The following is a 13,226-nucleotide window of genomic DNA, read 5'->3' as shown; positions in this document are numbered from 1 at the left end:
TTCAGGTTCAGCTTTTATGTGGAGAGCGGCTTTACCGAGGTTACCTGCCCGACGAGGCGGGCGGCTGGGGAAGCAGCTCGGGCGGCACCTGGCGCCTCCCCCACCGGCCACCCCTCCGTATTTACCCAGACAAGGGTCCCGCGACTCAACCCCGGCTCCATTCCGGGGAGACAGGGTGACCGGCGGCTGCCCTCGGCCGAGCCGCAGCCCACGCCTCACCCCGGGACAGCGCAGGGCAGCGCACCGTGGGGCCGACGACTCCGCTCTCCTCCACCATGTTGGCTCGGTGCGCAGCGCCGCGGATGAGGGGGCGGCTGCCGCCAGCCCGGCTCCACGGAGGCCGCCTGGCTCCTCCCCGTGGACTCCGACTCGGACGCGGGGCTTCTGCCCCGGCCGGGAGGCGCGGCGCGCCCGGCCCGCGGCGCATGGGCCGGCCGCGGGGGCGGGAGGAAGCGCGCCGCGGAGGAGGGGCCGCGGTGCCCGCCGGAGAGCCCGGCCGTAGGGGCGGGGAATCTCCTCCTCCTCCCGCAGCGAGGCTCCGGCTCCCCGCACGCACCGGAGCGCCCGGCTCCCTCCTCCTGCTCCTCGTCCCTCCTCCCTTCCACTCCTCCCCCCCTTCCCTCCGCGGGTCGCCGCGGCTCCGGGAGGAGCGGGGGGGGCCCTGCTTCCTTCCCTCCCCCCCTCCTTCTCCCACCCTCCACGCCGAGAAGAAGCAGGTGAGGACCCGGCCTCGTCCCCGCTCCCGAGCCCCGCAGGAGAGGCGGCCGCGATGGCGGCGGCGCCCGCCGAGGCGCTAGGCCCCGGCCGGCCGCCCCCGGCCTCTCCCCGCCGGGCAGCTCCGCCGCCGCGCCCCGGGCAGTGGGGAACGTCCCTCACCCCTGGCCCCTTCCTCTACAGAAAGTTTCTCAGCAACTTTCTTCTGGGCCCGAGCCCCCGCCCGCGGGGCCGAGGGGTCGGGCGGTGGCGGGCGGGAGCCGCGGCGTTGCGCGCCGCCCGGGGTTGGGCTGGCTGCGGGTACGGGTGGAGGGGAAATAAGTTTGTGCGGGGAGGCCGCTCGCCTCGCCGCCGGGCTCCGTCCGCGGACCCTTCCCGCCCGGCAGCCGCGGTCCCGGGGCGCTGCGGGGCGGTAGCTCGTTCCCCGGCGGTGGTGCTCACCGCTCGGCTGGTGCTCGGCGTGAGCCGAGTCTCTGCGCGGCTCCCGGGCTCAGGCACCGCTCGGCAGGGACGGAGGATGTAAAAGGGCAAAATTCAGGAAATCGACTTGCGAGTCGCCCGTAGCTTGGCCTGCGCGGAATCATTTTCTTTTTTTTTTTTCTTACTGTTCTGTTTTGTGTCCCTGCATCGAGTCGGCATGCGAGTGCTTTAAATTTCTGAGTCATGAATTTAAATGTGCAGTCATCACACTTCATCAAGCCTCCTCGTCTTCCTTACAATTAAAAAGAAACGTATTGGTTCCACGCAGGGCCGCGTTCCTGCGGAGGCTGCGCCTAACTTTCTGCGCTGTGTGGACCTGCAGGTTGGCTGTGTGTAAAGTTGCTCACACGTCCCTCAGGCCAGGGGCCAGCGTGTCTTCTCCATTATACAGTACTACAAATATACGGATTTATCGCACTAATTTCAGGATGATGTGTTTCAGATGACTGGTGTGCGTGTGGGTACAGGCCACTTTGCATTGGGTTATAAGTATTTCTGAACCTCGTGGTTGTTAAGGTGTAGTCAGGCATACCTGCTGGATCTAACCCTAAGCAGAGGCTGGTCGTTAAAACATAGGTGTTTGGATTTACTTAAACTGGCAGAATGATCCAAAACCTGTTTCAAGTTTGGAGCATGTTGCCAGGGAAGGTGTATCTTTCTCTTAATAACTCGTGGACAGCTGAATGAAATTTCAGGCAAATTTTGCAAGCAAAACTGAGTGAGGGAAACAAGGTACAAAAGTTTACCTCAGGGTCTTTTTCTTTCATTTTTGGAAAGTAAGTGCTTGAAGAGAGATTTATCATAAAATTGCCTTGTCGGTTACACTTGCAGTATCTCTGTGAGTATGTGATACAGTTTTGCCATAACTATGTGTTTCTTCCCGCTTCACAGATGTAAGAACTGTTATTTTCCAGATACCAAAACCTTGCACTTCCACTTGTGTTTCTGATGCATATCTGTAAATTTAGCTATAGGAGGTTCCTGCTGAACATGGACATAGAGCTGAGACTGTGGGTGTGTTTTGCACAGCCGGAGTGGTGGGGGGTAAGTTTGGGACAAGGCAGCATCTATGATGGGAACAGAAAGAGCAGTGCTGGCACTGTGCTGAATTTCAAAGAAAAACATCCAGCAACACGAGGTGTGTGAAAGGGTGATGATAGTTGGTAGCAGCAATTGCCTGTAATTATTGTACAGGTTTCATTAGCTTTATTTCCTGAGGAGGTGCAGCTCAAATGCAACTGCAGTATATGTGTGCTGGCTGTCCCTGTAATAACTCTTCTGGCTTTTAGCTGATTTCAAACAAATTTGGCAGCAGAGGTCTCCCAGGTGACCAGTTTCTACAAAATTTGTGAAAGTAAGGGAGCCACATAAAAGAGAGCCCTTAACCTGCACACCAGAGAGTTTACATGAACACTTATCCCAAGCTGGAAATTGATGCAAGAAATGGGGCCTCCCTGCTTTTGCTGCTCACAGAGCTACTGGTCAGGTTTTCAGTAACTTTTTAGTATCTGGACCCAAGTACTGCTCTTTTGAAATCTGAACAGCTTCATTTGGATTGAGAGCAGTGAGCCCAAGGTAGCTTTAATCTGTATTTTGTATTATAAATATAGATTTCCAGGGGAATATTTATTGCCTAACAACAGTTCTTTGGCTATGAAACAAACAAACGAAATTGAAAGTGTATTTAAATTGCTACATTATTTGCCATCACTAGAAAAATAATTTGGTGCGATGCATACTGTTTAACAGAATTATTGACAAACTGCAGTTCACAATTTAGGTTTTTAATCAATATTTATGGAGCAGAGCAGAGAGCTACACTTCTGCACTAGAGGAATATTCTTTTTTTTGAGCTTTGCATACTTCCTACAGCTCCTGAAGAATGAAATCGGCCCTCTGTTTGCTCCAATAAATGGTGACCATCATGTGACAGTGATGTGAAAGTCTGCGGTGTGGCACATGTCACTTTATGTGGTCAAAGTTTACTTTATGAACAAAGTAGCTTCATGGTTTTAATTTCTATATGTACTGTCTGCGGACAAAAGCTGTATGTTTTCAATAGATAATTCCTTGTGTTCAAACTATTACTGAAAAGAAATACATTCTTTCATCCGTATTCCCTACTTCGATCCAGTTGTTTTGCCTTGTACTTTGCTCACAGTTTGAGTAAGCTACCTTGATGTTAATTTAAAAATTGGTGTCAGTATTAACACAAAGGCTACTTTAGGAATGCGTCTTTGTTCTGCCGTGTCGCATCAAGCAGCCTTTTTCAGATAGGGCACCTTCCATGCATACACTCACAGCCTGTGCTTTTTCTGAAGCCCTCATGAAAGGTTTCAGGCTTCTAGTCCTGGGAGTTCTCTGCTAGTTGATGGAACAGATTGATTAGTGAGGGAGAAATGTAGTTTCTCAAACTACTGTAACAGAATGATTTAGTTTTTGTCCTGGAGGAACCACCGCCAAATACAAGTACATAGCTCATTTTTGGTATTTATTTCATTTTTGTTCTCCTTGAGAGTGCCAGTAAGATGCTGGTTCGTAGTGATGGATTTTATGATGTGGCAGCCACTTATTTTCTTTTTTTTTAGCACAAACTGCTTTATGGTTGCCATATAGTAACTTCTTTTAATCACTACAGTCCCTGGCTGTATTCAAACCAATGACTTAGAGCTGTAGGGTTCCAAATTGTATTATCAATTGCCAGGTTTTGAAGGCAAACCTGGACAAATTCCCATGCGTATGCTGAATTTAGTAGAGAAAAAAGTCATATTGGAAAGATACTGTCAACTAAGTGTAGGGCGAGTTTAATTTTAGGTTTTAAGAGGTCATTCTTACTGCCATTTCTGCCTGTTGGGGGGTTTATCCTTAATGGTGGCAATGTGTCAAAGCAGAAACTGGCACCAAAGGAAGTTACTGGAACAAGGAGGGATGCACCCTTAGGTAAAGTTAACATGCGTGGCTGATTGCAGGAATAGAGATCAAGATAATAGTAGCGTTAATGTTAGAAATTGAGTAAGTAAACGTTATTACTTATGCATGAGTTATGTTCCCCTTAGATTTAAACATGTTCTTCAAAGATGTAAGGGAGAACTGGGAATAGGATGGGAAATAACTCTTTCTGTTGTCACTTTGGGTAGGCACCAGGTTTCATGCCATGTCCCAAAAGTCAGTGGATCAAAGTCGTGCTCAACTGAAATGAGCCCGGGAGCTGAGGGTCTCCTCGGGGGCACTGCTAGCCCTGGCTTGTAGCCACACAGCCCAGCAGGACACTGCTGCAAGGATTGTCCCTAAGAGGATCCAAGGCCCCATTGACTGTTGTGGCCAAGACTGGTGTTTTGTTTCGATTTTTCTTGATTGTAGTGTTGGGTAATGTTACAGGGTATGGTTGGAGAGTGCTGGAGAAGTAATGACCACTAAAACCTCAGACTGGCATTGTCTGTATTTCAGCTTCTTGAGATGTTGCACAGGGAATTAGGTAACTTTTTTTGCTAACCTGGCTGTATTTTAGCTTTGTGGTTTGGGAAGGCAAATGCAATTATAATAGAGTGATCTGAGACTCTAACAAGTATCTATATAGACTACATCTGTATCTTAGATGTTTATGTAAATTTTTAATTCTGATGGTGCTGCTAAACTTCAGATAATTTGTCTTTCAAAGTGGTACTTCAGGGGGTTGAAAAACTTCTATGGCTTAAGATAGACGTTTCTGTGGCTTTCTTTATACCAGAAGCCTCGAGAAGTCTGGGAAAAATAAATGATTCTTTGGAAGTGTTGAGCCATCCTTTCAGATTTTTAGGATCACTTTAGATCACTTTAGAATCACAAAAAGACAAGGTTTACGAAATTGAAAAACTTAGTTTACTTCCATTGACAGTGAAGTTGAGTAAACACACCCAGGTAAGTGAATCTTTGCAGATCAGGGCCTTTAACTTTGTCTTGGGGGAACTTTCAAGAGCACTTTGTGGCATTGATGAGATATTTAGTCAGTTTTCATATTGTAAGACTTTGCTTCAGTGGGGTTAATTTCCTTTGTTTGCACATGCCCAGAGCACCTTCTAATCTTGAAAAACCGAGACAGTAATAGCATAAATGCAGTCAGGTCTTGGGTACACTCACCAGGACTGATGGCCCTGTAGCAAAAGAAGGGTCAGAGTGGAGGATGGTTTTCACGTTCAGACCTGTTCAAAATGTTTGCCCGTAGTTGCGGCAGATTTTTTGGTGGTGCACATAAAGTTTAGCTTCAGGAAGAAAAAATACGGTATCTGGGCAAAAGGTTTTGAAAATTTCAACCACATTTAATGCCCTGATGATTGTAAGAAAAAGGCAGGGCTTGTGTGAGGTATTTAAAGCGTAATTAAAGGGTACCATGAATCTCTTGCGTATTGCAGTTGTATGGCATTATAACTGTTCTGGCAGTCAGCCAGGAAAAGAAGACTTAAAACAAATTAATAGTGAACAATCCAATTTTAATAAGTTATTATATATGGTTAGATAACAAAATTAATATTTATGCTTTAAGTGTAACAGAGGAAAAACAGGTCTGAGTTTGTTAGGTGTATCTTCTTGCTTTTCAATAACATTTTATTGGAAACTAAAACAGTGACTGACACTTGTAACCACAGGAGAATCCAAAAGAACCCCTCCAAAGTTGCTCTTCCTTTCCACGTTCTTCCTGTTTCTGGTTGTTTTTTAGCAGCTTAACTTGTTCAACACAAATATTCTATTTTGTCAGCAACAGTACCCCAAAGTCCAGAAGCTAAAAGGTTGTGCCAAGGATTGCACGGCCAAAGGCATTCTTGGTTCTTAGGCTCCCTTCCTGAGCATCCAGTGTCGCCTGGCATCTCAGACTGTGGGGACCAGTGGTGAACCTCTGATCTGATTTGGAGGTATTTGGTCCAGGTGAACTTCTGGTCTGATTCATAAGGGCTGACCTTTCAGTAGGCGTAACTTAATGAACATATGCCTCAAAGAGGAGAAGCGCTGTTAAGGCTTTGGTCAAAGCATGCACCACTGTAAAATTAATATAGAGTTAATGTATAGAAAATATTATGGTTTTCAATATATACATTTATCTGAAACTAGCATTCATTTGTCAAACTGTGGGAAAGAGAGCCTTAACAAAGAGCTGCAGCTGAGTAGGTAAATTTGAATATAAATACAAAAGTTCTGTATTACATTGTAAAATGTTTAAAACAAATCAATCAGTTTAGTAGTACATCTTCCAAGTTTTTTGGTTTTTTTTCTCAGTTCTCTTCTATCTCTTTTCTTTACCTTGATTCTGATGCTATTTTTCTGAATGGCTGCAGTTTGAGATAAAAGCCATATCTTACTGATTTCCAAACCAAGGTCTTCAGAAGTATATTAACAGGTAAAATTTGTAGTGTTTCAGTTGAAAGTTTTACAGTGTTAGTCTGTGAGAAACAGAGAATTAAATGTGACATGTAAGTCTGAAATGTGTGTAAAATAGTCATCTCCAGACATCTTAAAAATTAAAAATCTACACCAAACCTAATAGCAAACTTCACATTTAAAAAAAACTGTAAAGATGTGGCATTTATATTCATGTGAGGACTGAGCAGGGGTGAGATGAAATGGGAAGAAGGCTTAGGGTGATAAAAGCGAGTGTTTTGTGTCCCCTTTCCCATAAATTCTTGAGCTGAAAAAGAATGTACCAGTGGAATATTTTACTACTTCTGCTGTTTTTGTTGATACGTAGTATTTAGTATTTGTGACTAGCTGTGATTCCAGTAGGTCAGTTGAAGTATTCCACGTTTCCTTAGACATGCAAACTTATATTGGTGCTATGATGAAGCTACAAACATATATAATAGTGCATCTTAGGCACTTGTGGGTAATTTCTCTTAACAGAAAATCTTGCAATACTGCAGTGACAAGTGAACCTGAAAATATGGATTTTTTTCTTAATGCAAATTTATGCAAGGCTTAGATAAGATACATAGGGCAAAGACCATTCTCTGCTTTTTGTGGTGACTAGTCCAGGTGAGTTGTATATCATTCTTGTGAAAAAGCTGTCCTGTACTGTAGGGAGATGGAAGACTTGTTGTTTTCTTGTTTGTTTTTTTTAATCCTGAATCTTAGCAGTGCTTCTCTTTGCATGTGTTCATTAAGTAAAGCCTACTGAGACAACAGCTGTCATGAATCGGATCAGAAGTCCATCTAGGCAAATATTTCTTTTTTTATTCTTCCTCCACACACACACATTCAGTTCAGGAAAGATTCTTAATGTCTCAAGAGGTTTTAGAATATCTTGAAATGTAAGTTTGCTTCTTGCTTTCTGAGGTGTGCAATATTTGGGGTTTCTGCCAAAGTATATTGGTTTTGTTTTTTGGGTTTCCCCCCGCCATAAGTTCTAAGTAGAAGGTGAGTTAATAAAATGACAAAGTCCTCAAAACAAAGAGAGGGAGGAGTTTGTTTAACTGATACCCATGTTAAATATTTGTTTAAAGGCTTATTAAAGGTTATAACAGTATTGGCTAGACCAGCTCATCTGTACCTAACTTAAAAACATGGATTGGGTAGAGAAGATTAGTATACTAGTCCCATTGTGGACAGCCGTGTTTAATTCTGTTTTCGTAGTAAAGTTAAACTCTCTATTCAGGAACACTTTAGAGCATAGAGCGAAATACTGTTCCTTCAGAAAACAGTTACACATGAAGGAAAGAGAAGGGAAATCCAGGAAAATTTCTGTTACTACTGGTCAGTTGGGGGAATTTTCTTGAGTAAAATTCCTTTTTTTTAGCAGTCACACTTTTTTAAGCCTGAAAAGTAAGTATTGTGTTAATATTCTGTAGGGGGTGAAGTTATGTTTTTTGCGTGTGTGTTTTGTTTTGTTTTTCCTTTTTTTTTTAGTTGTACAAAATTCTCAGCTGACTTGTATATGGCTGTAGAGGCTAAGATGCAATAGTAATACAGATACTTTTTTTTTTTTTTACTTTCAAGTACAGTTCTGTACTATATTTTAAGTACAGCTATACACTTAAAACACAATTCATAAATCATAGTAGTCAAGGTTATTTAAAGTGATAAGCTTTCAAAATAGCTGGCTGAATAATTATATATATTATGTAATTTGCTAAAGATATCAATCTGTTTCATTTTAGGAAATATTTCTTAGCTTAAATGCTGTAGAAACCTGTAGAACTGATTGATTCAGGCTATTGTGATGTATGTAAAATGAGGCTAAGTGACAGTTTTTAGATGAAAAATTATTTCCTTGGAAACATTTGATTTGTTCATACAAAATAGATGTATTTAAATATTCTGGAATTAATTTCCATTGATTATTAAATCCACGGCTGTCTCTTCCTCCCCATCACCCTTCTTAGCTTAGGTCTGACATACCTTCAGAATAGTATCTAAATTTGGGTCATACATGGTAAAACCGTAGCCAAGTTAATACAAAGTGACTGACATTAGCAACCAAGACACCTTGATTTTATATGGTTATTTTGAATTATTATTTTAACATAGTTTTAAACTTGTTCTTCTTCATTCTTTTCTCAAAGAAAGAGGTGGTTTTACTGGTCAGTAAAATACATTTGGTTTAACTATATATTGATCTTGCAGTTCTGTTGTATTTTACTTTTGCTCTCACACAAATATTTATAAGTAAACATTGTTTACTGCATTATATGTAGTATAGTATAGCCAGGCAACCAGGTAATTTAGGTGATGGAATAAGATCGTAATCAGGCTGACAGAGTAACCTGCCAAAACCTTTGAGCCAGTGGACTGATCACAGTGTAAGACGTTCTTGAGGAAACCCTAACAGCATCGTCAGAGAATTGAAAAGTTCATAAGTGTTATTGCTGCATGAAAACCATGCCATGAAACTGCTGCTTCTCTTAAAGTATTTCCTGGGCTTGAGGGATTGTTACTTTTTCCCCCTCAGTTCCTCTGAAACTGAAAAGATGAGGCAGATGCATTAGATAGTGCAGTTCTACAGTCAGAATATTTGAATGGGATTATATTACCTTTTTAAAAACATTTCCATGTAGAACAACTTTTCACATGGTTTAAACTGAAATGGAAATAGACTTTTTTCATTTTTTTAAATCAAATCAATTGTATACTTTTTTTTTTTTGGCGCTAATTAGGAAGTGGAAAATCTGAACCTGTTTTTATTCACAAATATTTTAGCGCTGCTGTTCTGTGATCTGATCCTTTTTCACACTGAAGTCAAGTGCAAAATTCCACTTGACTTCAGGGAGAGCGGAATTAGTTTTACACAAAAGGACCAAGTTGTCTTCTGGGATAAGCGGAGGCAACTCTATTGAAGTAGACTTCATTAGAGTATAAAATGAAGACAAAGAAGTGTTGCCTGCCTTTACAAGCAATGAAATTGGAGCTGTTCACTCAAATAGCTAGCTTAATTTAGCAGTTGAATCAAAGACTTTTTCCTTTTTCTAATTAGATCGTACAGTTATACTAATTCACTGCATTGAACAGTGAATAAGACATCACTTTTGACTACAAATATTCTACATAAGCTAGAGTCTGTTTCTGAACTCTTTTGCCCATGTGGCATAAAATTGTCACAAGAAAATTCAAACACTTTATAAACTGTTAGCAAATGTTTGAGCAGTTTATCCTTAAGTTGCTGAAAGGAATCCATGTATCGTTTAACAGGCTTTATATGACAAGTTGTGTAGGATTTGGGGGTCTTGTTTGTAGTCTTGCTGAGGTGGGAAGAAGGTAATTCATTTACACCACAAGTTGGATTGGATGTCATCCCAAGTGTTTGTTGGTGGTATGTGGAATAATCCCACTGACTTCCACAGTAGACAGTGGCATCTTTTTTAATGCTTTACAGAATGGTATCTGTATTTTGTACACAAACAATTAAAAATAGTATTTGAAAAATGAACTCAAATATAGTGATAACTTATGTAGTGGTTTGCTGTGCTACTTGTAAAATGTACTCTTTGTCACTACCAAGCTTTTGTTTCAGTGCTTCTAATACCTGTTGGGATAATGAATTAATTCAACAGTCTCTATGATTATTTTGACCTGAGCACTGTGTGGCTTTCTGGTAGTTTACCTTTTAAGTTTTACTGAGGAAAGGGGAGCTGGAACATTGTAATCTCCTTAGAACAATTTGAGAATGAATCCTTAAATGCTGCTCTGCGTTTCTTTATTACATGTGAAATAAAATCCCCTCCCTGGCAAGGATGCAGGTCCACAGAGCTCTTAGCTGTTTAGTGTACATATATCTGAAAAAAAAAATATCCACAAATAGCTACTGCTGCGATATTTAGCTGGTGTTAAGGGGTTAAGTAGTAAACTGAAATTATCTGAAACACTTGAGGTGCTAAATTTACAAAACAAGACACAAGAATTTTTTAAGATTACTCATAGTTAGGAAGTTTATTGAACCACCAGCATCTTCCCAGAAACATCCTGTACTTTTGTCGTCTTCAGCTAGCTTCATCTATTCACAGTCTCAACTGCCTTTCGGATTTTAGAAACTCTTGCTGCAACTTCTTTGTGACTAAGGCACATTGTCGATTGGTCCCGTCCTCCCCATGCCAGCCAACTGTCCCCTTAATGCAGCAATTCACTTGGATGAATAGTGCTCATACTTTAAGGAGACAATTGCCTACCACAGAGAGTGCCAAGTTGATTTAACTTTGCACAAGTGTGAAAGAGTTTTTAAATGGATGCTGTCAATTAGTGTTGGCCCAGGGCTTCAGCTGCCTGAAAATTCTTATAATCTGATTGTATGTCCAAATTTGTTTAAAGTATTTTAGTCAACCACTTGGCTGCAGAGAGCGTTAATACCCTAGAAACTGTTGTCAGACGATCGTCCTTGGTCTGTCGGAACTACAGCAGACGTGTCCTGGCCAAGTGTAAAACACGACTTTTAAAATGGACTCTTTTTTTTGGCAGTACGTCACTAAACTGGTGAAAGAATGAGGGATTCGTGTTGTAATCTACTCTTCCAGTTCAGTTTAATGCCACAGAGTGTGTTTGAAGCACTTAGGTATATAACACAGTGTAAAACCACAACTGTAACCTGCCATTACTGTAAGACTTACAGAGTGGAGCTACCATTTAGCCAAACCAGCTGCTGGATTATCCACTCCCTGGAAATGTTTAGAACTGGACAGAGTTTAGGAAAACTGCATTTCTGCTTTGCTGACCAAAATTTTTTTATGTGCTCTTAGTTTTAGTGGAGGTTGACAGGGTGTTTGCCTTCTAGGTACACCATCACTTGAATGTAGAGGGTTTGGTGCTGTGCATTCTTTCTTCCCCAATAAGTGTAAGCACAGGGTGTTTCTTAGCATTGTTTTGGGTCTGATGTGTCTTCACTGCACTCCTGGAGAGAAGAGAGAAGGTGAAAAAAGTTAAGGAAAACACATGTGGAGAAGATGCTCTCTGAAATTCTTAATGTCTCTGTTTCAGGGAGGCCAGGGAATTTGAGAAAAGGAGCCTCTTCTGTCTGTCAAGAGCCTGACAAAATATGGGAATTATACTAGATGTGTGGAAAGGATGCTATTAACAAAATTCTAGTTTAAAGGAGAGAAAAATTCTTACAGGTATGATGGTTGGACGGTATGCCTGGTAAACTTGTATTTTCCAAAGAGCACTGAGTATATTTGGGGGTGGGGAGGAGGGTGTTTTCCTTGCCTCTCTGAGATCATTAGGCAATTACAGCTGCAACAACATTGCTACTAGTTCAGACACATTTGTGGAGAAAAAAGAAGCATTGTTATTTCAGTGCCTGGCTGGAATAAGTAGTTTGTTAAGCAGTGCCCTGAGATTGTTAGTTGTTTTAAGGACATCCCAATTAGTAGATATGCAACTATTAATGAGTTAGTGTATTATATACATCAGAAAAAAAATTGATGGAAAAAGACAAAGAGCAAGAGCTAGAATAACTCCCAAGTATGAAGGACTAGAAGTTGTTTGGGACATAGCTGTTCATCAGCATAGCCTGGATTTTTGAAGGAGAAATCATGCTTAACCACCTTCTGTGGTGAGATGACTGGCTGAGTGGATGAGAGCAGAGCAGTGAATATTGTTTATCTTGACCTTAGTAAGGCTTTCAGCACAGCCTCCCATAGCATCCTCATAGACAAACTGATGAAGTACATGCCAGGTCGGTGAACAGTGAGAGCACCTGGTAAATGGCTGAAATGCTGGGCTGAAAGAGTTGTCATCCATGGCACAAAGTCCAGCTGGAGGCCTGTTGCTAATGTTGTACACCAGGGCCGAAAACCAAGGCCAGTCCTGTTCAACACCTTTCTTACTGACCTGGGTTGGCACATAGAGATGCACCCTCAGCATGTTTGCAGAGGATACAAAACTGTGAGGAGTGGCTGATAGACCAGAGGGTTGTGCTGCCATCCAGAAGTACCTCAACAGACTGGACGAGTTGTTTGATGGAAACCTGATGAAGCTCAGTAAAGGGAAATGCCAAGTCCTGCTCCTGGGGGAAGGAACATACTATATGGTATATGGTATATTACAACCAACTGGAAAGCAGCTTCAGAGAAAAGAACCGGAGGGTCCTGGTGGAAAAGATGTACATGAGGCAGAAATGTGTGGCAAAGAAGGCCAGAGGTGTCCTGGATGCATTAGGAAAAGAGTTACCAGCAGGTCAAGGAGATGATCCTTTTCCCCTGCTCAGCACTGGTGAGACCACACCTGGAGTGCTGTGTCTGCGTCTGGGCTCTTGGTACAAGAGAGGCATGGACATACTGGAGAGAGTCCAACAAGAAGGTCACTAAGATAACTCAGGGTCTGGAGTATCTCTCCTATGAGGAAAGGCTGAGAGTGCTGGGACTGCTCAGCCTAGGGATGAGAAGGCTCATCGGGATTTTATGTGTATAGATACCTGATGGGGTAGAATAAAGAGGACAGAGCCAGGCTCCATTCGGTAGTGCCCACTGACAGGACGAGACGCAGTGGGCACAAATTGTAATACAGGAAATTCCATTCAAATATAAGAAAAAAAATGTGAGATTTTTTATTGTAAGGGTGATGGGCATGCTGGAACAGGTGGTCCA

At 42.4% G+C, this 13,226-nt stretch overlaps 1 protein-coding gene across 1 annotated transcript in view; it reads left to right on the top strand.

Annotated features, from left to right (window-relative positions):
- Positions 1 to 617: 617 nt before the first annotated feature.
- YES1 (YES proto-oncogene 1, Src family tyrosine kinase) overlaps positions 618 to 13,226 on the top strand; it is a 50,187-nt gene continuing 37,578 nt past the window's right edge. The window contains exon 1 of the mRNA XM_080339798.1: positions 618 to 716. The gene's annotated coding sequence lies outside the window, so the exon portion shown is untranslated. The remainder of the gene's footprint in view (positions 717 to 13,226) is intronic.

Source organism: Nesoenas mayeri, assembly GCF_963082525.1.
Source record: "Nesoenas mayeri genome assembly, chromosome: 2".
Lineage (NCBI taxonomy): Eukaryota > Metazoa > Chordata > Aves > Columbiformes > Columbidae > Nesoenas > Nesoenas mayeri.
This window is presented reverse-complemented; position numbering and strand designations above follow the sequence as displayed.